The 24,326-nt window shown below is 37.3% G+C and overlaps 1 protein-coding gene across 1 annotated transcript in view; it reads right to left on the bottom strand.

Annotated features, from left to right (window-relative positions):
- Positions 1-20,167: 20,167 nt before the first annotated feature.
- The window catches only part of LOC126259187 (uncharacterized), a 1,151,483-nt gene continuing 1,147,324 nt past the window's right edge, over positions 20,168-24,326 (bottom strand). Inside the window, exon 7 of the mRNA XM_049955770.1 lies at positions 20,168-20,619. The gene's annotated coding sequence lies outside the window, so the exon portion shown is untranslated. The remainder of the gene's footprint in view (positions 20,620-24,326) is intronic.

Below are 24,326 nucleotides of genomic sequence, written 5' to 3'. Positions count from 1 at the left end.
TTTCCAATTTCCTATATGTGGTGTGCATATCATCCACTATCTCCCTTGCCACCATCTATGCTCTTGAGAGCATTTTGGCCACTGAGCAGGCACTTTATATCCTGGTGTCAGACAATAATACCTATGAACCGCATTTTTAAAATGTGACTACGCCTATTCAAACTGTTTTAGTTTTATTTCTAGACTATGCTCTCATAGACATATTACAGAATCAGGTTTATCTTCTGAAGAAGGCTCAATTACTTGGGCTGAAACCTAGGTAAAGGTTGGTTTCATTACCACAATCAATGCTGATAGTTTCTTATATATCAGAAAATAGGCTCCAATTTACATTGACTGAGTTTAAGACCTTCTGTCACTGTAGTGGCATTGACCATCTGAGTACCGTCACTTTCCACCCTACCTTCAGTATGGAGGCTGAACTGATAGTCAGTATCTTCAAGACGCATATGTGGAAGGCCTTGCAGACATTGTTGACTGAGGATGCCTTGCACAGTTTCCTCGTGACATGTCGGTCCACTGAGAGAGATGGCATAGTGGCTAGCACACTGGACTCACATTCGGGAGGATGACGGTTCAATCCTGCATCCGGCCATCCTGATTTAGGTTTTCTGTGATTTCCCTAAATTGTTCCAGGCAAATGCCAGGATGGTTCCTTTGAAAAGGGATGGCCAACTCTCTTCCCTGTCCTTCCGTAATCCAACGTGACTGATGACCTCTGTTTGGTCTCCTCCCCCAAACAACCCAACCCAATCCAACATATCGGTCCACCCCCATCAAGCCGTTTGTCCAGCTAAAATTCTACAGGAGCATAGGCATCACGCCCTGTTCGACCTCCTGTATCATAAGCTGCATTCCCATCCTGCCTATAGGCCAGCCTGTGCATGGGGCACCCAAGTCTGGGCTCGCATATTCATCTAGCATTCAGTGTGGATTCAAGGTATTGTCATTGACCACAAGGGCCATCAGCTGTTTGACACTGAGGCTGTATCCACCCCCGGTTGCTGAGTGGTCAGAGTGACAGAATGTCAGTCCACTCAGGGACTGGGTGCTGTGTTGTCCTAATCGTCATCATTTCATCCACATTGACACGCAAGTTGCCAAAGTGGCGTGAAATCGAAAGACTTGCACCAGGCGAACGGTCTACCCAACGGGAGGCCCTAGTCACACGACATTATTTTTTATTTTACTGAGGCTGTGGGCATTCACCTGGTCCACCACCACAACCAGCTCTCACTGAAACTGCTGTTGTACTTGGCACTCTTTCCTTGGCCCCTCTTCTGTCTCACAGACCACACACTAGGGTCATTTCCAACCAGGTTTTGCACCCCTCTCCTACACCACAGTACAACTTCTACTTCTGTGCCCCCAGTCACACATGGGCAGGTGATATGGTCACAGTTTGGGAACCTATGCAAACAGAACCACTCCCTCTGCCCCAACCATTCCTCACCCAAATGTCACAGGAAGAGTCCCAAGGCATGAGTGCTGTGCCACCTCCTCTGTCCCTACACACTTTGGCTGAGCGTCCTGCCAGGATCATCCTTTAGCCAATGGTCCTTGATCCTCTGATGGTGAACAATACTTTTCCAATTCTGTCCCCACAGTCACTGCTACTGTCTTGGTCATTTTTGGTCCTATATGTTATTTACGGAGGATAGGGATTTAATATCCCATCCAACCAAGGTTAATGATAGCAAAGCAGAGGTACTACAGCTAGACTCAGTCAGGCACCACTGCAAAGTCACATGGTCTCACCCTATAGCAGCCTGGATCCAGTTGAGGGGCTGCATCTCAGTCTAGCATGCATTTAGTTCTATGATGGCTAGTTGCTATTTAGTATTCAGCCCTGCTTTTCACTTGGGCAGTCTGGTTTACATTCTTGGAGTTTGTTCAATACTCCACTCATGAAAACTTTGGCTTTATTTTCTTTTTGACCATTACTGCAACATGGAATACATCGTAATATGACATTTTATAATGAATTATTTCAGGCAAGCTGCAGATAGTTTAATTAAATGTGCTTCTGCCTTACTAGAAGCTTGTTTTGGCTATAACGCCATTCTCAAGTAAACACTGGTTTGCAATAGATGCCCATATGGCATCAGTGAGTACTCTGTCTACTGTCCATTTATTACTAGACTGTTTTAAGTCATGTAATTTCTATTTGTGTAGAATTTTTTCATGAAATGCTTTTGCCAGCCGTCAAAACTTTGGCTTTGTTTATGGATCCCTGGTTTGCATCAAGCATGGGCTCTTCACAGTTGTATGCTGAAATGATACAAAATTCATGTTACAATTGAACAATGGGTAATGGGTTTGTTATCTCATAATAAGGAATAGGGATTTTACATCATTCATTTCATGTGCTACAGTGTTGCTGAAAGCTCTCAAGCTGTGTTTGCTTGTTTAGCAACTTGTATGAAGTAAACTATTACAGTCCTGGCATTATTCATCAGTAAACCTACATTCTTCTGTGTGCCGTTACAAACAACCTGATTTTTATGAACTTCAAGTAAATGAGAGAAAAATGGGATGACAGCACCATAAACCACAATCTGATGCTGTGCCATGTTACAGAGCATGTTTGATGGTGTAACATGAAGGAGATGACAATGGCAATTGGTAGCAGTAACAGCAGTCAGCTCGATCACTAGTCATTCATGACATGACAAAATTGCTTTATTGGCTAATTTAATAATTTATAGTAAGTATTGCCAACAGGCTCTGGAAGAAAGCCTTACTATAAGAATTTTGGGCTCAGTATCACTGTACATTGAGTGCATGTGCTGATTCTCCCCAAACCGGTATGTGGTTATATTTTTAAATACACCAGTTTTCAAATTTCTCAACTATCTGTCAAAGGATGGACGTCCACTCTTATCCATCCTTCTCCCCCCCCCCCCCCCTGGATGTGTAGTAAGATCGAACATGACAATTGTAGAGGCATATATCTGATAAGTCAGCTACAAGATTTTCTCAAGAGTCCTGTTAACTAAGAGTCAACAACCAACTTGACACCCATCTAGTTGAATATCAGGCTGGTTTCCCAGCCAGTAGATCTTGCACAGAGCAAATACAAAACCTCAAGACCACCCTTACATACCAGAGCCACAGTGAACACCTCTGGGTAGTCATCCTAATGCATTTTAAAAAGGCATGTGATTCAATACACAGACAGACCCTGATCTCCTGTCCACAAGAACTGGGCCTCGATGAGGAGATGACCAAACTAGTCTATACCACTCTGAGGAACCCTCAGAGTATCACCAATCAAACAGAAGTTATACAAGGTAATACCTTCTCATGCATGCTCTTCATCTGTGTAGATTACCAGGAAATGGACTTATATGCTACTACCAGGAGCTGCAATGAAGATTGGATACAACTAAGTTGACCTCAGTGTACCCTTCCCAGACTTTGCAAATGACCTTGTATTATTTGCCAACAATACCAAGGAGTCTGCTCACAAACTACAGAACCTTTACCACATAGCAAGCGAGACTAGTTTAAAGGTAGTATATACAAAATAGATTTAGGGAGCACCATCTGCAGTTCCACTAGAAGGCACCACCATTCTCAAGTCCCTGCAGTGGATTTCAGCAAATGAATGTGAGAACTGGGCAATAGATACCAGATGTGCCATGTTGGAGAGGGTCTGTCACTCCTTCAAGAGCATTTACACCTCCAAGTACCTTTCTAGAATCTTAAAATCTGACATTACAACTCAGCAGCTGTTCTATGCCTCTTCATCTGCAGGAAGGATCCACCAAGGAAACTAAAGCGCAAGGCATGTGAAATCCTAAGGGCAATACTAGGGCCAATAAGAGAAAGCATGGCACCTACTGGATCAGATACAATTGTGAGCTGTTCCATCTCCAAGAAGACACAGGAGGAAAAGGTAGCTTCTCTTCTATAGATATTTGATCACATGAACCCTTGCAGATTCACAAACAGGATCTAAACCACAACAGTTAGAGGGAAAGCCTCCAAGAACAACTGTACCACCACAGTGAAAGAAATGGAGGACAGGGGCGATTCTGGAAGTCAGTCATGGGGAGGGGAAGCTAATTGGGGGGGGGGGGGGGGGTAGAGGGTTTGGGGGAATGGAGAGTTGGGGTCCTCCAGTGACAAATTGGTAAAATGAGGTGTTGCTAAAGTAATTTTTTGTAATTGTTTTGGAGTTCAGTGTAAAAAATGTGCATTAATAAATAATAAGACACCCATTTTAAGTTAAATGATATTTATTGGTTTATGTAGTAAGCTATTTGCTGCTCTTATTCTTTTGTTAAAATGTGTTTGAAATACATTGCAACCTATATTGTTACATGATTATTAAAAAAATGATTGAATCTGTTGGAGTAATACATTCGCTCATTTCTGAAGTCATTTTACCCAGTGTAATATGATACTCCATAGGGGGGGCTATAGCCCCCATAGCCCCCCCCCCCCCCCCTTGCCTCCGCTCCTGATGGAGGACTCACATAAGGAGTCGGAACAAGCCCCATGATTCCAAGCAGGTCCAAATGAAAAGAAGAAGAAGTTGTCTTGAAAACATAAAGCTACAGTTTTTGAGTTGCTTGTGTGAGTGCCAGGCCATGTGGATTTGCTTGCCACCTGACCAGAAATATTCCAGCCAGGTAAAGATGAACATTCATTGCTGTTCATACCTGATGTAAACAACAAATCCAACATGGTTTGTGTGTCCAAATAGAACCATTAAACCCAGAATGTTGAGTGAGGGAAGACAGAAAGTGAAAGACACTATACTAGAACAGAAAAGGATCTCACACACACACACACACACACACACACACACACACACACACACACACACACACACACACAGAGAGAGAGAGAGAGGGGGGGGGAGCAAGAGAGAGAGAGGGGGGGAGGGGGAGGGAGAGAGAGAGAGAGTGACTTCTTGAATATAGGTCGAAATGGCTGAAAGAAACAACATTCTCCTCATTTACATGCTCACACAGCCTTACTCTGCAGATCAGATTTCACAATGGTCATGCCTAGCGAAATACTGATAATAGTGAGTACTGATAATATTTTATAGTGTGTGAATGATGACATTGTGAAACTTGAGAGAGTTTGTTGCTATTACAGTTCTTAAATTAATTGCTACACATTTGCACTTTTCAATTTTTTGACTGAATGTTTTTCAGATATTATATTTCTAGGAATTGCAATTTATTGGGTATATTGTAATGGTTATTAAAGTTAAAGGCTTCTGTGGGACATGAAAAGTGGAAGTTATTGTCGAAAAGTGGTTGGGGGGTGGGGGGTGGGGGGGGGGGAGGAGCAAGAGACATTAACAAAATGTGACCCCTCCATCCCCCTACTCACCAGAATGGAACTGCTGGATCCGCACCTGGTCAAGTGTGAAAGAATACATCCTGTTCACAAATCAGTGACAAGGCAATTAGCAGTATTATGAATACAAAATCACATGATGACCATGCTATGATGTCATTGTTGTTGTAACTGCTAAACACACAATTAATGCCCAATGTGGATCAGAGCTATGACTCTGCACCTCAAGTGAGACAGCAGCATGCTCTCTTCAGATATATGGCAGGTATACTACTGGAAAATATTCATGACCTCACCAACAAATCCTGGAGCAGGTGACACACTGCTTAATTCACTCAAATTGTAATCAAGAGGAATTAAGTCAAAATTCCCACTCTTTGGTTTCTCTATATGCTCTGGAGCAGATGCTATAGCAATATTTTAAAAATGGTCATGGACGTTTTTCTTGTATCTTTTTTCAGGCTGAGCTATATAGTATGTAGGGGAGAGAAGATTTTTAGCATTTAAAGTGGGCTTGGTGTAGCTGCTTTGCACAGCAACACCAAGGCATAATGCTGAAGTTTATAGCCCAACATTGAACTTGGTGGGGAGAGTGGTCAGAGGGAATGATTTGTTCAGCCAAATGATGTATCGGGGGGAGGGGGGGGGGGGTGGCTACAAACTGTGCTCATGAATATTGAAGCCACCCTCAACTTCAGTCTCATTGTCCAAAATGAAGATGAAATGCTCTCTGTACCACTATTTCTTCTCAGAGAGACTCACAACATTGCCAAATGTAGAAGAAGAGGGCACCGTTTTCACTTTTTCTGCTGAGCCCAAGTCACACACAACTCATTTTTTGTGCAACGGAACCAAACAAGTAGTTGCATCAAGGGAAAAAAAATCAAACTGTAATAGTAAGAGCCACCCTAGTGCTCATTCTCCCTGCCAATTTCATATTGTTAGTTTTCCAGTGTCCTCCGATAAGCACAATATTGAACAGAATGTCCCAACCAGTGGTTTATGACGATTACTGTGTCACACCATGCAATGGAGTGTGTCATGAAATTTTGTTCTGTCCATTAGTCTAAGGCCAGCTGGAGTGGCTGAGCGGTTCTAGGCGCTACAATCTGGAACCGCGAGACCGCTACGGTCGCAGGTTCGAATCCTGCCTCAGGCATGGATGTGTATGATGTCCTTAGGTTAGTTCAGTTTAAGTAGTTCTAAGTTATAGGGGACTGATGACCTTAGAAGTTAAGTCCCATAGTGCTCAGAGCCATTTTAGCCATTAGTCTAAGCTCTATGTGTTTACAACAGTAAGAATTTTACAATTTCTAATAGCCTTTATAAGTCAGCACCTTAAATGGTGGCAACTGTGTGTTCTGCTAGTATGGTTACAAGGATGGTAAAAATCTGGAACAGTCTTATATTATTCTTCTCACTCAGTGGAAATAAGAGTAATAGCCTGTGGTCTCTTGGTAAATTTCAGTGTGTACATAGCCTAAGTTAGTAGGGATCCAAAAATTTTATTTCAGTTCTGTGCTGATAACCTTATTATATGTGGAAGTAAAATAACATGTTTCAAAAATAGAAGTACCTTTGTTGAAGATGGGTGCCGTGTTCATTAGCACTATGGGCCTGATATGATTTAAGAGCACATAGAATCATGCTCTTTACACACAGTGTAAGCAGTGAGATGGCAGAGCAACATTTTATCTTGTTAAACAAATGCAACAATCATGACACAATAACTGATTGGATTGTAGTGAATTTTTGTTCCCAAACCACTTTGTGTAACGTCCTCAAATCACTCCACCTCTTTGAGAAACACCTATTCTATGATGTAGTTTGTAATTGTGAAGCACACACCATCTTGACAGTAGCCCAATTCATAAGGTGGGGGAGTAATAAACATCACATGCAAATGGGATTGCAAGTGCACCTTCACTCAGTACCATCCTGTAGCATAATAATCTGGGGCAACACAGCTGTTGACAGAAGAATTTGTTTTATGGAAGCATCCAGTAAAAATACTGTGTAAAGTTGATAAGTAAATATCTTGAAGGAGCCTCTTCAAAGACCTAGGGATTGTTTGACTAAAGTGCCAATACATGCACAGTGCAAATGACATAAGTTGCCACTATGCATGGAGAAAGAGCCTGCTGGAAGCAATCTGAGCCTTCCACAAACACTATTTTGTAGGGCAGGCAGCATATAAAACAAAGAAGCATCAGTGTTTCTATGGCAGCACAGGTGACACAAGGAGGTATCATCTCATTAAAGAAATTTCATATAATTTAAATAGAGATATTGTTGCTACAAATTATGAAATACTCTTATACAAATCTACTGCTAACAGTACTGTGTGCTAACTAAACCCGACTCTGGATTCTCTATGAAAAATGAAAGTTATATTGCATGTTTAGTACTTCCTAATGTAACTCCAGTTAACAATTAGTGTAAGGCATACAGTGCAATTCACAATCACAATAACAGAAGTAAAAATAATTACCATGTAGACTATGCATCCCTATATAGCCTTCAGAATGATATTGGTGCAAAAGTATATAATAGGTCAATGGCAGGCATCATGAAGGAAATTTTAAATCCCCAAATAATACCTCATTATATTCACCTTATGCAGCTTATCAGAATATTTGGACACATGAACAAATTATGCATAATTTCCATTATATGGACAGCTGATAGTGGTACTGGTATGTTTAGAGTTTCAGAAATGCTTTGTCTGAAGTATCAGATAAAAAAATAGCAGCTGATTAATAGAAGAGAATGGGTAGAATTTTTTAAGTATTTGTTTTTCTGCTAATGTACATAAAGTTATTTGTTACTGATTCCCATGATTATAAATATGAGTAGCTTATCATGTGTCATAATCTGTTAGTATACTTTACAGGAATAGTCTGCAGTGACTGCTTCTGCATATTAATGTATAACTTGATTCATGCTACATCTCTGAAGGCTCTCATCCATGATGGCATTCAAAGAACACAGTATGCAAATGAATAAATGCAGTGAATGAAGGCATCACCTAGACATTCTCAGCTACATTTTTGGTGTAAAAATTAAAGAAGTTTTCACCAACTATTTTTAGTATGAGAGTGTGTTTTACCTTGACACTTTGCTGACTTTCACTTCTAGCTTCCACTTTCAATGTACTGCAATCTTTTTCTAAAATTCCAAAGTCACTCAGGAAATTAAGGTTTTTCCAAAGAAACATTCTATGGCAATTTTGAAGTGTTGCAATTGAGAAAATCTTGTCAATACTGTATTTAGTCGCCTGTCTGTAACATTATTATTGTACTACACACCAAAAATCAGTAAGTGAAATCAAATTAAGCAGAAGTGTTACTCCACAACCAGTTACAAGTGAAATACATTCTGAAAGTGAAATTATGGGAAACTAAAACAAATATTCATTCACCAAACAGATAATATTGTTAAGAAATTAACAAAACTCAGATAACTTGTAAATATCCCAAATACCAAGGCAAAGTACCTTCTTCTGTTTCTAGATATAAAATGCTGCATAACTGATGAAGTGTAGCTTAACTGTCCACATGTTATATAACTAGTTTTAAAATTTATATGAAATTTTACTCCCTATAAAGTTCTGTAACTCAAGAATTAACAATAAATGATATATTGTACAGCACTTAAATGCATAGCACTTGAAGTATTTGCAAATGCTGTACAAAATACGATCTCATGTCAGCATGAACAAAAATTGTAGAAAATGTCAGAAACTGTTTGGAGTTGTCTCTAGTGTACATTATTTCAAGTGATTCTAAACTCAGTCACTAGATTGAAGCACTGGCAAAAAAACATCAAGTGTTCCTAGCTATACTATTTTCTAGGTATAACACTCTTCCCTATATGTACATTAAGTGCAAAATATACAGTAACAGACAAATGTCTTCGAAAATAAAACTGCTTCAGTTTTAGTGAAAGTTTCTTTTCTGTTGACACAAACTCAAAGTTTTTCCCACTTAAAGACAAAAGTAACTTTCATGGGATGTGTCACTGTCAAGTAACATAGCACAATGAAATATGGACCATACATAGAGAGAACTTCTACAGTTTAGTACAGAAGGTAGCTGAAAGAAATATGTAATGAGATGAACAGAAATGACACTTTTATTCAAAGGTAATAATTTCACATAAGTCCTCACAATTCATAATGGTTCCCTGAACATTGCCAACAGTGATACATGGTTCTTAATAGTGTGTGTGATCACAATGGATGGCAATGCATGCTCTGCAATGTGCTCTAGTACTTGTGAAAATGTTGGTAATTAGTTCTTTTGGTAGGGCATTCCATTCTTCCATCAGTGTGCTTTACAACTGCTGGATGGTAGCTGGTGCATGTCAGTGTGCTGCAGTAAATCTCCCCAATGCATCCCACATGTGCTCGGTTTGATTTAAGTCAAGAAACACAGGCCAATCCATTTACTGGGTATCCTCTTGTTCCAGGAGGTCCTTTACCTCTGCTATTTGATGCAGTGCCACATTTTCATTCATAAAAATGAAGTCAGGGCCAAATGCACCACTGAAAGGATGCACATGGGGAAGGAGTACAGTGTCACAATAACGTTGATTGGTGAGTTTATGGTGTTAAAAGATTTGGATGTCAGCATGCTCATACAACATTATGTCTCCCAATAACGTTACACCTTGACCACCAACATGATCATGTTTGACAATGCTGGATGTATCCTTATATTGTGAGAGGTGGGAATACCTAAAGCAGCAAGGAACACTGTTGAACGTGATCAGCCTCGTTGTGCAGTGTTGTGGCGTGGGGAGGCATAATGTTTCAGAACATACTGATCATTAAATCCTTGAACATGGTACACTAATCAGTCAATGTTATTATGGTGCTGTATTCCTACTTCTGCCATATTATTTCAGGGGTGAATCTGTCGCTGACTTCATTTTTATGGATGACAATGCATGACTGCATCAAACTCCACAGCTGGAGGAATTCTTGGAATGAAAGGACATTTAGCAAATAGACTGACCTCCCCCTCCCCCAACATAAATCCCATTGAGCACATGTTGGATATATCATGGAGACATATTGCAGCACATCCACATGCACCAACAACCATTCACCAGTCATCAACGATGCTGGTGGAGGAATGGAATGCCCTACCAGAAGAATTCCATATCAACCTTGTTGCTAGCATGGGAGCCAGTACAGAGTAAGCATTATCATGTATGGTGATTGCACACCCTATTAAGAACCATTTCATGTCTTTTGTAATACCTAGGGAACTGCCATGAATCACGATAACTTCGGCGCAATTACTGTTTTTTAATAAAAGTGTCATTTCCATTCATATCATTACATATTTCTTTCAGTTACCTTCTGCACTAAACTGTAGCAGTTCTTTCTATGTATAGTCCCTGTATCATTGAGCTATGTTAATGGGTAGTGACACATCATGTGAAAGTTACTTTTGTCTCTATGTTTTTTGCACACCCATGTACAAGGTAATTATTAATTGGCTTCACATCAATGTAGTTTTAGGGGTATATACTGAGTGAATCTATAAGTGTATAAATTATGTTTCAAATGTTTTTAAGAAGTTCTTATTAAGTTTAAATGGAGGAAATGCTACATGAGTGTGCTTTTCTTCTGATAATCACCTGGCCAAGGGTTCCAATCCTCAGACTTGATTTGAGAGGCAACTGAATTTTTTATTTTTATTTTTTCTTTAATTAATGAGTGAAACAGCAGCAGAACTAAGGAGGCCATGTTTTGGTGTGTACGTATCAAGAAGTAATGAAGGAAAGCATGTAGATGGAAGGAATGTAGAAGGAAATGTAGGAAAGTATACATACATGTTTCATTATTTCACAAATACAGCTCCAAAATTTCAACATATATGTCCAACATAAGATTTGAGGTTATAATTCTGGTTAAATGTTGCAAATTACATTGTTAATCTGAACTCTGATGTATACTGCCAGTTTCCTTAGATATGCTATAATAAACTACATGTCTGATTGTAGGAGGGGATGTTACTGGTCCATACCATTTATTGCAGTTGACATGCTATCATATGATCAAGTATCTTTAGCAAAGTTCAGTTTTTAATGTTTCGTAAGAGCACAGCTGTGGGACAAATGGGGTACAATAAAATACGTGCTTCTTAACAATATTAACTGAAGGACAGTGTATTAATAGCAATTCCGATACAAATTCACAAAACCAACAAAAGTTATTCTCTAAGAATATTTGTTTCCAGATGATGTCTAATGTTACTCCAAAGGGTTCTATTTACAGCAAATAAAGCAGCATCCACAAGTCATTGGTATGCTTCCTTTTAGTATCTCAAAATTACAAGTGAGTTACAATTCTGGAGATGTATATTTAACATATAAATTAATGTACAGAGTCAGCACAGCATACATGATTTATATATGTATGGTCAACTTATAAAATTCTGGTGTTTTTGGACTGAATGTGAGTTTATTTTGAAAATTCAAGTAGAAAAACATCAGTTTTTCACAATTCATACTTGAAAATGATACTAGTTGAAAATTAAATATGTAGTTACTTACAAAGATAATAATGAAAAATAATTTTTTAAAATACACCATTGGTGAATGTATGAAATGATATTTCTAGGGAATGATATTGGATACCTACCACTGACTATCCATTTCTATTTGTGATTTCCGAACATTCATAATTTAGTGTATATTCTGTATACAACTTTTTGCTGTTTTCAGGTTGCTTATGTTACTGTTATGACAATAAGAATAAAACAACATTACACTCAAGATTAGGGAAAGTGTCTCTGTAAGTTCACTAGTATTTAAAACTACAAAGAATACTCGTTTATTTTTTGTGAGGGCAGGGTAATTTGAGATTATAATGATCCCCTAGACTAAAGCTAGTAAATTGTCAGTCCACATTGGCAATTTTCTGTTGGAGGACTTGGTATTTAAGGTAGAGCTACAAAACAGGGAGCCAACATTCATCATATATGTGAAACTAAGAATATACTTTAGAAAGATGATAGCTTATTTCATACTTAAATACAGCAATTCTTTTCTGCAAGTTTGCAAAGCTGATAGTACTGGTATTTGCTATATGCTGTGATGTTAAAAGAGTGTTTTTGATGAGTATGGAGTTTATAAGGCAGTTTTATTATAATATGAAGCTATATGGTTCCAGAGACCTTTTCAAGTATCAAACATTTATGATGCATATACTCAAACTGAAACAACAAATGAAATTTTGTGCTAAGGCCAGGAATCAAACCAGGTCTCCTGCTCAGTATGTGGATGTGTTAAACATTGCACCATCCTAGCACAGTGGCTTTTATTATTATCTCATCAGAGCAATATAATTAATTAGAATGCTTCACATGTAGTCTGCTATTTAGATTCAATGTGGATGGTATTTTGTCTGTTGTACTATTTCACACATCCTTATGTTAGCAATATTTGCAGTTAACAGAGTAACCTCACATGGTAGGCAAGGTGATTACTAATTAAAGATTAGTATTCTAAAAATGGTGCTGGATGTAAAATCACAGCCTGGGTACTTCATCAAACCATCTACACTTGAGTTTAGCAGTATGAGGGGCAACTAATGGTCTCCATTAGGATATCAGCAGTCATGTGAGTAATACTATTGCACATCCTTTGATGGAAATGTTGTACTGTATTCAGGTGGAGAAAACACTGAAACTATTAATATGTGATGTTCAGTATGAAAGGAATTCATCTTTAATGAGCTAAGAAAATTATGCATAAAATAAAATAAGAACTTCTTTGAGAAGGAGGTGTGCCAAACTATAGTTCATAATAAAAAATATTAAAATTATTATAATCTGAAAAGCGTAACAGAAGTCTACCTTCATTCATAAAAACACTTCAGCCCTTCACTTACCACTTCTCAGTCACTCTTTCCACAACTCATGTGCAAATGGATTGGCAAGAAATCATAATGTGTACCATCTGCCTTGTACTTCATAGCTGTTTACACAATATGTGTGTACAGGTAGAAATATGAAAAGTATTTTCATGTGAAATGTGTAAAAAAAATACTATACAGAAATCATAGAAGGAAACGAGAGAGAATATTTAACCACAAAAATTAAGCTCAGTTACAATAAGACATACACACATAGAGGTAGTCAGACAGAAATATAATAATGAGGAAGGTGCTATTTCATAAGCATGGGCTCTTATTCCATGCAGCAATATTCATCAAATGATCTAATTCTCTGACTGTAGTTATTAATATTTTTCTAACTATAAAAAGAACAGCATACATAGAAAAAAAATCATTCAGAATACGAGAATAGGGGAAAAAGCTTGCTAGACCTGAGATGAGAAGATAATAAGAATAATGTATGGAATGATACTAGCATTCAGATCTTAAGAAGTTACATAAATAAATTGAACATTTGCTTTGCCAAACTGGAGCTGACATCTAGAGACAGACAAAGAATAAGCAGAAAAAGAAGATGGTTTCCAGGATTATGGGAAATGAAGGAAAGGTGGAATGCAGAGGGATGTGGTACTCATTGAAATTTTAAGTGCTGGTCGTTAGAGCAAATACCAAGGGAGGTAGTGAAACAAGCAGTTACGTCTGTAATGTTATGTTGCAAAGTATGTTCTGCAACAGGGTACATATGTCACCAGTGTAATCATTAGTCTCATTCAGTCTAATGAACAGCTGCGTGATAACATAGGAAGCTGAATATCAGATAGAGATGATTTCATTTTTAGGTTACATTTTAGAAATACAACTATCACAAAGGTAAGAGCCAATAAGAGATGTAAGAGTGGGAAAGAGTGGGGAGAGAGGAGAGGAGGGGGCTGGAGGCTCACAAAAACATTATGAAAGCTAAAAAGATAGTGAGTGGCTGCTGTGCATCTGTCTCAGGACATACTTCCTGGGAGGGGGGGGGGGGGGAAGGTCAGTTCTGATCATATGGGTAGCTGTAAAGTAGTTTGGGAAAGTAGCAGTGATGAGGGATAAGGTTTCTGTAGCATTCTAATGAATTTTGATAAAGTTTGGGCAAAACCATGGTAAGTAACTGTAAGAAAATAATGCAGTCAGAGTAGCTGTTGCAAGTTAAGGAAAATGTGACAGTTACCAACTGTATACATTATTGGTTATTAATAACTTCAGTGTGAAAATCTATGTGGTGATGGCCACTATCAGTTGTAGATAAATGTCTATAATGATGGCATGTGTACCACAGTAGGAAAAAGAAAAATATCACTTAGGATCCACACTCATGGAAAAAAAAATTAAAGTGACATTATTTTTCCTTTGTTAGGGTGTATTTACCAATATTTACTAGACAACAATCAATACTGTCTAATGTTAGACTACAGACTTTTGTCTTGTATTGTACAGCTTAATAAACAAAAAGACTTGTTGTAGACCCCAGTTCCAAGAAATTACAAAAGAAAGATTTCATCAAGCAATCTGAGACAGATCAGGAGACTCACAGAAACATATTTCCTCATAACTCATGAACATATTAGTATGTGGAGGGTCCATAACGGTTCTCAGGGAAGAATCTCTGGTACCTCTGTAAATGTGGCCTCTGAAAGTGAAAGCTACTGGTGTACAACAAGTTAGGTGTAGTTTGACTTTCAGTCACTCAGTGTAATTCATTATCAAGCTGCAATTGCAAAGTGCTTTTTTCCTTGCTTTCATTATTCTTTAACATCTCTTTAACTGTCATGCTATGTCGTGTCATCTTGGCTGATTTTGAATCTATGATAATTTGAATTTCTTCGAGGAAAATAAATAATACATTCATGTACAGCTTAAAAATACAGTAAAATAAGAATATTGTTATGGAGGGATGAAGTGCTGATGAAGAGCAAGAAGAAAGACAATTCCCAAATTTATCAAACTACTTTAATTGCAAATAATAACTGGAACAACAAACTACATTTAATTTACTGAATATTGTAAATCATTAATGGACTTCACAAAATGTTTATTCCCACATTAGCTATAAATGAATGTAAAACTACATGTAAATATGACTGGTAACATCATAAGAAATAATCTTGAACAAGTTATCCTTTGAGAGCAGGGAAATAAGATGCTTGGTAATCATATATATCAAGTTATTTGTAGAGGGGGAGGTGGTTTCAATAGTGATGAACAACATAATCAGTTACGGTGGCACAGGCACTGTGCAATAGACAGTTCATGACAATACATTGCTGGTGTTAATGAATAATGACTTGGATAGATATTGTATGGAGGATGAAACCAGTAATGATTCAAAAACACTGATGGTTAGATTTGTTAGTTTCATGAAGTCAATACAACAGTGGAATGAACCAGTTAGCAAGAACTGAAAGATGAGTGGAATATAGTGTGTAGTTTGGGAAATTGCTTACGGAATTCATAGTTTTTTTTTAGTTTTATGCAAATCTATGTGTGCTATGGCAATGGTTTTTTTAATGTACACAGTTAAGCAAACATGCCAGAAAGCTGACAGAGTCCTTTTGCCTAAATTCTGGCACAGAAAATCCATAGTAGGAGAAGCTTTGTCAGCTGTGATTATATGAGTAGACTGTTTGCGGTAGACATACACTGTAGATTTTTCTGGGATCTAGAGCTCTCTCTGAGGTGTCTAAAAGTCCAGATGCCATTAAGAACTCTTTAGCAGAGATAATTTGAATCCTTAGATTTCCACTTTCTACTGAGAGCTGTCTGTCTAGTTGTCAGGTAAGACAGACCTCATGTTCTACAATCCCTCTATGAATGTTTTACAGATATACATATTTTGTAGATTTGAAAATGGCATGCTGAGTTTTGCCTGGGACAACAAGAAACATATCATTTGACTGGACTTGTTAAGTTGCATACTGAGTTGTGAAGTATGTCACTGCATAGAGACAAGGAATGAAAAGGCTAAAGTGATCCATAAATTTTATGGATTTCATCTGTAATCAAACTTTGTGATCTGTTAAAACTTTGGTCATAAACTGTTCAGCCATCTTTGGAGTGAGCCAAAATGTTAGCAGAACACAAAGCTAGGTTACAGCTGAATTACTGCAGTTTTATGGATCAAGAACTATGGCATGAGAATATGATGATTCAAAAAAGGTTAAGTATTTGACACTATTGCAGAGAGAAGTAGGGGAAGTAGTCAGGAAACTGCAGAATTTGTAATAATGACTTTGGAAGTCAGAAATTTGAAGCAAGAGAAGAGTGGTTCATAGAGCATTGGAACAATGCCTCAATTAGTTTTTTATTTTCAGTTTCACTGTCATTTTTGGTAATTAACTCAAGTAAACAATGACTAACATAATGAGACCTTCCTACAAAATCCATTTAAGGGTTCACACCTGCATTTCTTATTTCCTTAGAAAAAATATGTGTCTTCCTTCTTCTCCTATTTTTGGTCCTCTATATTTTTTCCCATGGACTTTTCTTCCTTTTGAATTACATCTGCCTTTCTCCTTAAAAAAATGTTTCTCAAAAGTACAAGTGACATATTGTAACTATTATTGCATGGTGACCATACAGAGAGTCCAGCTCTATTTCAGTCTATGCAGATATGTCCAGACAATCTCTAAAGTACATAAGTTATGCAGTTATTTATCTAGGCGTTTTCTAAGCTGTGTCTACTGGTGCTCAGGTTAGAGGAAATTTCTCTGTTTATACCACAGCTAGATTGCTCTAGGTGTAGATGACAGTATCTAGCTAGATTTTTCCCTACAGTGTACACATACAGTGCCTTTAGGTATCCATGTGAGATGAGACCACTCGACAATATGGATATTTCATTGGAGGATAAGCTATTAGACCAGTGTGCTAGACGCCCCCAGGTATTTTTCATATCTTTTGTATTACTCATTTCTTTCTTGTTGATAACAAGAAGTGGAGTTTTAAATTTTGTTCATGAGCTATGCTACAAATGTTACCAGATAACAGACAAGTTATAACAGCTGCGTAAATCTGGGACCGTGTCAGCAAGAACTCTACTGCCATCAATGTTTATCTTCTTGGGATAAATTTATCAAAAAAATATATTGTCAAAGTAAACCACATTAATGGAATCTGTGATTCTGATATTCTTATAAAGATTTTTATATGAAATAAGAAAGTTTGTTGTGATAGTTCATCTTGGAAATGATACAAATTCATTTAATTTAATAACGTCTTGAGATTGCCAGTCACAGCCTTGCTTAGCGATGTTTAAATGTTTTGATAATAGCAGAAAAAACTGTAGCAGAGAACATACCAAGTAACTGCCACAGAAAAGAAATGCTGAAGCTTACATCAGTTTGATAAACAAATGCATTCTGTTACCTGTATCGAGTTGAAGGAAGTCATTTTCCTGTACAAGCTGAACTTTTATTTTGAAATAAACACTTTATTTTATTATTTACCATTTATTAATTTCACACGCTTTAGAATTATCAAGCTACATCACAATAAAAATTGTTATGCTTGCAGCACATTAAATTCCACACATCAATGATGGTGGGGGGTGAGGGGGGAAGCACAAGGTGATGGCATACTTAATAAGAGTTTTCCATGACTCTTCATTATATGAAGTCCATATTTAAAATTGAAAAAGTGCAACACATACACATGAAAATGATGCCCTTTGAAAAAAGTTTTCAGCAGCTGTGGACTTGTACCCACATAAAAAGAATATTCTGGTCCTATTTTTTTTTTCTGTACAATTTAAGGAACCTTTACCCTTTTATTTGAAGCACCCATATAAAAAATTACTTCACACTGTGGTGCATCAGTCATGTAGGATAATTATTTAATTAGTTTTTTCATGTGCAGTTATGTCTAACTCTGATGCTATAGCCTGCTGTCATTCTCTGTCCTTGACAAGAATCTCTTGATTAAAAAGTCAGTAGACATTCTATCTACTTACATCATAGATCGGTGGCAGGGCATTTTGCTGAATACAATAATGTTATAAGGTTGAACCATCATTAACACATAATTAGTCTGACCATAATGTGGAATTATTTAAAGGCAGGTTGTACTTTAGTGACAAGGTATAATTGACAGAAGTATCACTGTTCATCCAAACTGGTACAAAATGAGCAAAATGCTAACACAGATGAATTCATTGCCCTTCAAAGACACTTTTTGTAATGGAAAACAACATATATTTTGTGGATTTGGAGTGATTACAGAAACAAAATAAATTCACAAAATGTGAGAAAAATATTGCCAGGTATGCAGACTAAAATCCAAAGAAACTTTGGTATTAAATTATATTTTGTGCAATTTAAAATCTTCAGCTAGTAGCTTTAGAAATTTGAGGCTATTTTCTTTGATGAATTTGAGCTTCCAGTGTTTTATATGCAGATACTAAAAAATTAATAGAATTTTTTGTACTGTGAAGAAAACCAAATGTTGCCACAGTCACATATTCAGTCTGCTGAGTGAATGAAGACAGTAGTAAGAAGTGGAAGAACTGGGTCAGTTGCTGTATACAGTATGCTTATGAAGCTTAAATCTCACAAAATAGTGAAGGATATTTTAGGCATTAAGAAGCATTTGTACTTGGAATGAACGCAGGGACAGGAGAATTATGGAAGAAGAAGTTCTATGTGGATGGTAAAAATGTAAATCAGATTACTTATACAAACATCAGTACGAATAAACGTTGTATTTGAATAGATTGTGGTGACAATGGAATGCAGACATTGGCTGAGAACTGAAGCACTGTAGCAGCTTCTCCAATGTCCTCCTCTTTAAATTAGCCTCCTTCACCTTGCCACTAAATCCTTTTTTGATATCTATTTCTTTCACTCTGTGTTTGCAATTTTCAGTTTTTCTGCTACCTTCTACAATTATTTGTTTCATTTAGAATTCCCTGGAAGATAAAGGAAGACATGTGTTTCATGTCTTTTTAAGGATGAAGCCATTAAAGATGGCTTATAATCTGACAGAGAACAGCAAACTGATTTAATATTTTCAAATAAACCCTTTAATCACTTACCTGAAGCGATGGAGAAACCTAACTCTGAATAAGTAGATGGAAATCTGAATCTCATTTCTTCCAAATGTGAATTCAGTGCCTTTAACTAGAGTGTCACCTGTATGGCCTTCTTATGATCTCTCTTGTAACAACTCCAGCACCCAGAAAACACTTACTTTTCATAACAAATGTGGAAACTAATGTCACTTTCTGTATGGGCTGCTGCTTATGCTGTAAGGTGACAGCAGTAGAGTGCTCACAATAACATTGCCATAATAACTGCATGACTGTTGATTTACAGTGGGTTAATACATTGTTTGTTGTTAGCCTATATAGTAACAATGTTCTGAATGAGTGCTACACATTCTGGTGTTCTTTCCATGCAGAAAGACATTCAAAACATGAAGCTTAGTTATTAGTAGGTACAGATGCCAAATGTACTTTAAGTTCACAATAAATGAGAAATTAAACAAAAAATATAGTTTTACGTTCACTAAGGTGAATTCTGAAAGAACTGTTGATGTGTCACTTTTATCCAGCACCAAAGACTAAATCAATCAGGTGTATTGATTATGATAAAATGAGGATCCACATTTAATGATATTGTAGTATTCGGCTACCACTGATAAAATTATTCCATGTTAAGCCAGCACAGGCTGTGAATCAACCTTTTCTCTAACATTTTCAGTTAATAAAATATTTATCCGCTGTGAAACTGCTAGACATGTTATGCTATGGTTATCAACAGAGCTGTTTATTTTCTCAGGACACATATTCCTTTTCCTTCAACAAAAGAAATCTAAACACAGTTAAGGCAGTTATCAAAATAAATATTGATATAAAAGCTTGAATATATTCATGTCATCATCTTACAGAGTTAACACGGTTAAATGTATTTCAAAAACACATTTGCTGGTTACTCTGAGCTAAATATTTTGTGTTTAGTGTTGACAGCTTTTGAACTCTAAAAATAACATCTAATGTTAGAAATATATTGTTGTTTGGTCCACATTACTCATATGAATATATTTATATACACACACACATACATACAATTATGTAAAATATATTTTGTGCACAACACTTGTTGGTGGTTTGTGCATTTTTTAATTTTAGTGCAAGAGTAACTTGTGCACTTGATAGTTCATTAAGTGAGAGAGAGCTGCTTGGTGCCGCAGTGTGTGTTATTGTCCACATTATAGCAAAAGGCCTCCACTTTCTTCCTTATGTTCACCATACAAAACAGTCCACATTTCTCCTGTGTTGACATTAAGTACTTTTGGGAAGAGAGTTTTTATAGGATTTAATGAACCACTCAGCTCATGTTGCACAGTTGGACCTGTAACAAAAGATAAATATTATGGTGCTTCAAGGCTTCCATACTTAAATATTGTGATAAAACAACTATTTTAAACAATCAGTTATGACAGTTAGCAATGGTTCATCCATAAATCATTAATAAAGAATTTCATGAATGGATATTACACATCCAAATTTAAAAAACTGAAAAATTAGTAATCAATATCCTGAGAGCTATTTTCAATATAGCTCTTTGGTTCAGTTATGGCATATGTGTAAGTATGAGGTGCTTTACCATCAGAAAATGTTTCTACCACAAGGCTACCTTTGGAATTTGTCAACATTCCAACATTCATTTGGTGCAGTTACCAGACAACAGATAAACTCAGAATCATTGAGACATCACACATTAAAACGTAATACTGACAATCTGATTAAACATTACACCCCATTTCTGCATATTTTGGACTAAGGATATATTTACAATAACATCTACATCTACATGGCTACTTTGCAAATCACACTTCATTGAACCACCTTCAGACTAATTCTCCATTATTCCACTCTCGAATAGTGTGCAGATAAAAAAAACACCTATATCTTTCTGTGCAAGCTCCAATTTCCCTTATTTTGTTATGATAATTGTATCTACCTACGTATGTTGGCGTCAACAAAATATTTTCACATTTAGGGGAGAAAGTTGGTGAATGAAATTTCATGAGAAGACTTCACTGCAACAAAAAAACCTTTGTTTTAATGATTTCCACCACAAATCCTGCATCACGTCTGTGATATTCTCTCCACTATTTCTCAGTAATACAAAACATGCTGCCCTTCTTTGAACTTTCACAATGTACTCCATTAATCCTATCTGGTAAGAATCCGACATCACACAGCAGTACTCTGAAAGAGGATGGACAAGTGTAGTGTAGGCAGAAGGCCAAGTGATCTTTGATAACATGTCTTGGGGGTGATGTAATTTATGTCAGTGTACCGAGGTATCTACAACACAACATAAAGGATTAATGTGTATTTTTTCCTACAAACAGTAGGCAAAATCATTGCTTTGTATATTTTTGGCCTACACCCTAAATCTCATGGAAATTTCTCACAGACATCAGTAGAAGTGGAATTACTTCCAAAAGGTGTTTCTTCTTTCCACTGAGAAAAACATACAGTAAGAGCTTTATTAAACAAGTACACGAGATTATTTTGAGAATACTGTTTGGCCCCAGATATCTTGTCAGATAACAAACAGCAATTTCACTCTAGCACGTGGAATTCATTTGTAGAAGAAGAGAAGATAAATCACATTGCTGTTTCTATAACCCACTGTCTAATCCTGCTAATTGTATCATATGAGAGATAGGAAGATCATTCTGAGATTCTGAACATACTGCAGGATGAGACATAAGTAATGAATTGTTTATCTCATGAAGGTAGTAAAATGTCTGATAATATTCCCGACAAAATCAGTGACTTTCTGCTGTGAAACAAGCCGACTGCCCAGAAATGACAGAAAGCAGCATTACAGTAGTTGGAGAAGACGGAACCAGCTAGAAAATTTAAACATCACATTTTAATGAAATTCATGGTACATAAAGTTGAAGATTTTGTGCTGATTTAATCACTTTTCAAATCTTTGAGGACAAAGAATGAAATCAAGATACTTCAGCATTATTACTTGGGACCATTTATGATTCAAAAAGCAGCACATCCAAATAATGTCGAGTAGGAGAAGGTTAATGGTGAAAAATATTTTGGACTTCATCACATGGAAAACATAAAGATACACTATCAATGTACTATGTTGGAGCATGAAAGTGAATAGCATTGTATCATCCAAATTTTCATATTGTGGTTGTATTAGTATATAACAGACTGGTGGAGTATCTTTCCCAGTGATTTTAGCATGAGAGACTGGTTGAGCATATTACCTATGAATAGGTTAAAGAACTGTGTATGATGCCAGTGAACTGATGTGTACAGGATGTTTGTTTTAACTTGGAACAACTAAATAAATCAAAAAACATACATTGTACAAAAACTGTTCTAGGTGAGAAGTCAATATTTTCAGACAGGACATCTATTTGTGTAAGAAATCCCCCCCCCCCCCAATCCAACCCCCTCCTCCATGCGGTGAGTCAATTTTTTATTTTCAAATTGGAACCCCATTTTAGTGCAAGTTCAGAGTCTATGCCAAAAACTACGTGTTTTAACCTAAACATTTTTTTTCAATTCATGGTAGATGGCACTGCAGTTGAAATGTTCAGTTTTTTCTGTTACTGCAATTACAAACCAACACATTTGATACTATACAACATTTGCAATAAAATTGAAACGTTTTTGTTCTAAGTGGGTGATATTTTATTTCAAAATTTGATTGTACAGTAAAACTTTTACAGTTAGACATTTAAATGTCTGGTTAGTAAACTACTTTTAGTGTGACCCAGGAACAACGATGCTGACACAATAGTTTTCTGTTCCCATTATGGTGTTTGATTTCAGTGAGTCCCCTTGCCTCTCAACAGTGGGGTGCCTGATTTTGGTGAGTTCCATGCCTCCGACCATTACTGTAAATCACAACAAATGCTCAAACTGACGATCTTCCAGTTCAATAAATTTGTTAATTCATGCTTCAGATTCATGTACACAACTTATGGACATATCTGGTGTAATTTTTGTGTTTACATTTCTGATACATTCTCTCATGTTCTGTCATGTAGTTGTATTGTATCCACAAACAAAGTTGACATTCGGCGCGGTGGCTGCTGGGAGTGACCATAAAGGAATTTCCCATACACGGCCACTCCCATCAAACACTGTGCCAAGTGTCAACATTGTTTGCACCTTTAATACTTCTGTATGCACTTTGCCTTAAGATAACACTACAGGAAAAAATCCACTGACGTAAGGTCAGGTGATCTGGCAGGCAGCTTTACAGACCACCTCTATTGATTCAGTAACAATTGAAATTGTGACTTAAAGATTGTTCTTGTCTCCAAAACCATATGTTCTGTCACACTATGAGGGATACATCTTCCAACACAATCAGTAGCTCATCTTGTGATAACTGACGAAAATTTTCTCTGCTCAAAGTACTGGTTCAAATGGCTCTGAGCACTATGCGACTTAACTTCTGAGGTCATCAGTCACCTAGAACTTAGAACTACTTAAACCTAACTAAGCTAAGGACATCACACACATCCATGCCCTTGGCAGGATTCGAACCTGCGACCATAGTGGTCGCTCGGTTCAAGACTGGTAGCGCCTAGAACCGCACGGACACTCCGTCCGGCCCTACATCTACATCTACATCCATACTCCGCAAGCCACCCAACGGTGTGTGGCGGAGGGCACCTTACGTGCCACTGTCATTACCTCCCTTTCCTGTTCCAGTCGCGTATGGTTCGCGGGAAGAACGACTGTCTGAAAGCCTCCATGCGCGCTCTAATCTCTCTAATTTTACATTCGTGATCTCCTTGGGAGGTATAAGTAGGGGGAAGCAATATACTTGATACCTCATCCAGAAACGCACCCTCTCGAAACCTGGCGAGCAAGCTACACCGCGATGCAGAGTGCCTCTCTTGCAGAGTCTGCCACTTGAGTTTATTAAACATCTCCGTAACGCTATCACGGTTACCAAATAACCCTGTGACGAAACGCGCCGCTCTTCTTTGGATCTTCTCTATCTCCTCCGTCAACCCGATCTGGTACGGATCCCACACTGATGAGCAATACTCAAGT

This window comes from Schistocerca nitens, chromosome 5 (assembly GCF_023898315.1).
Source record: "Schistocerca nitens isolate TAMUIC-IGC-003100 chromosome 5, iqSchNite1.1, whole genome shotgun sequence".
NCBI classification, from domain to species: domain Eukaryota; kingdom Metazoa; phylum Arthropoda; class Insecta; order Orthoptera; family Acrididae; genus Schistocerca; species Schistocerca nitens.
The sequence above is the reverse complement of the archived record's forward strand: the minus strand, read 5'-3'. Positions and strand labels throughout refer to the sequence as shown.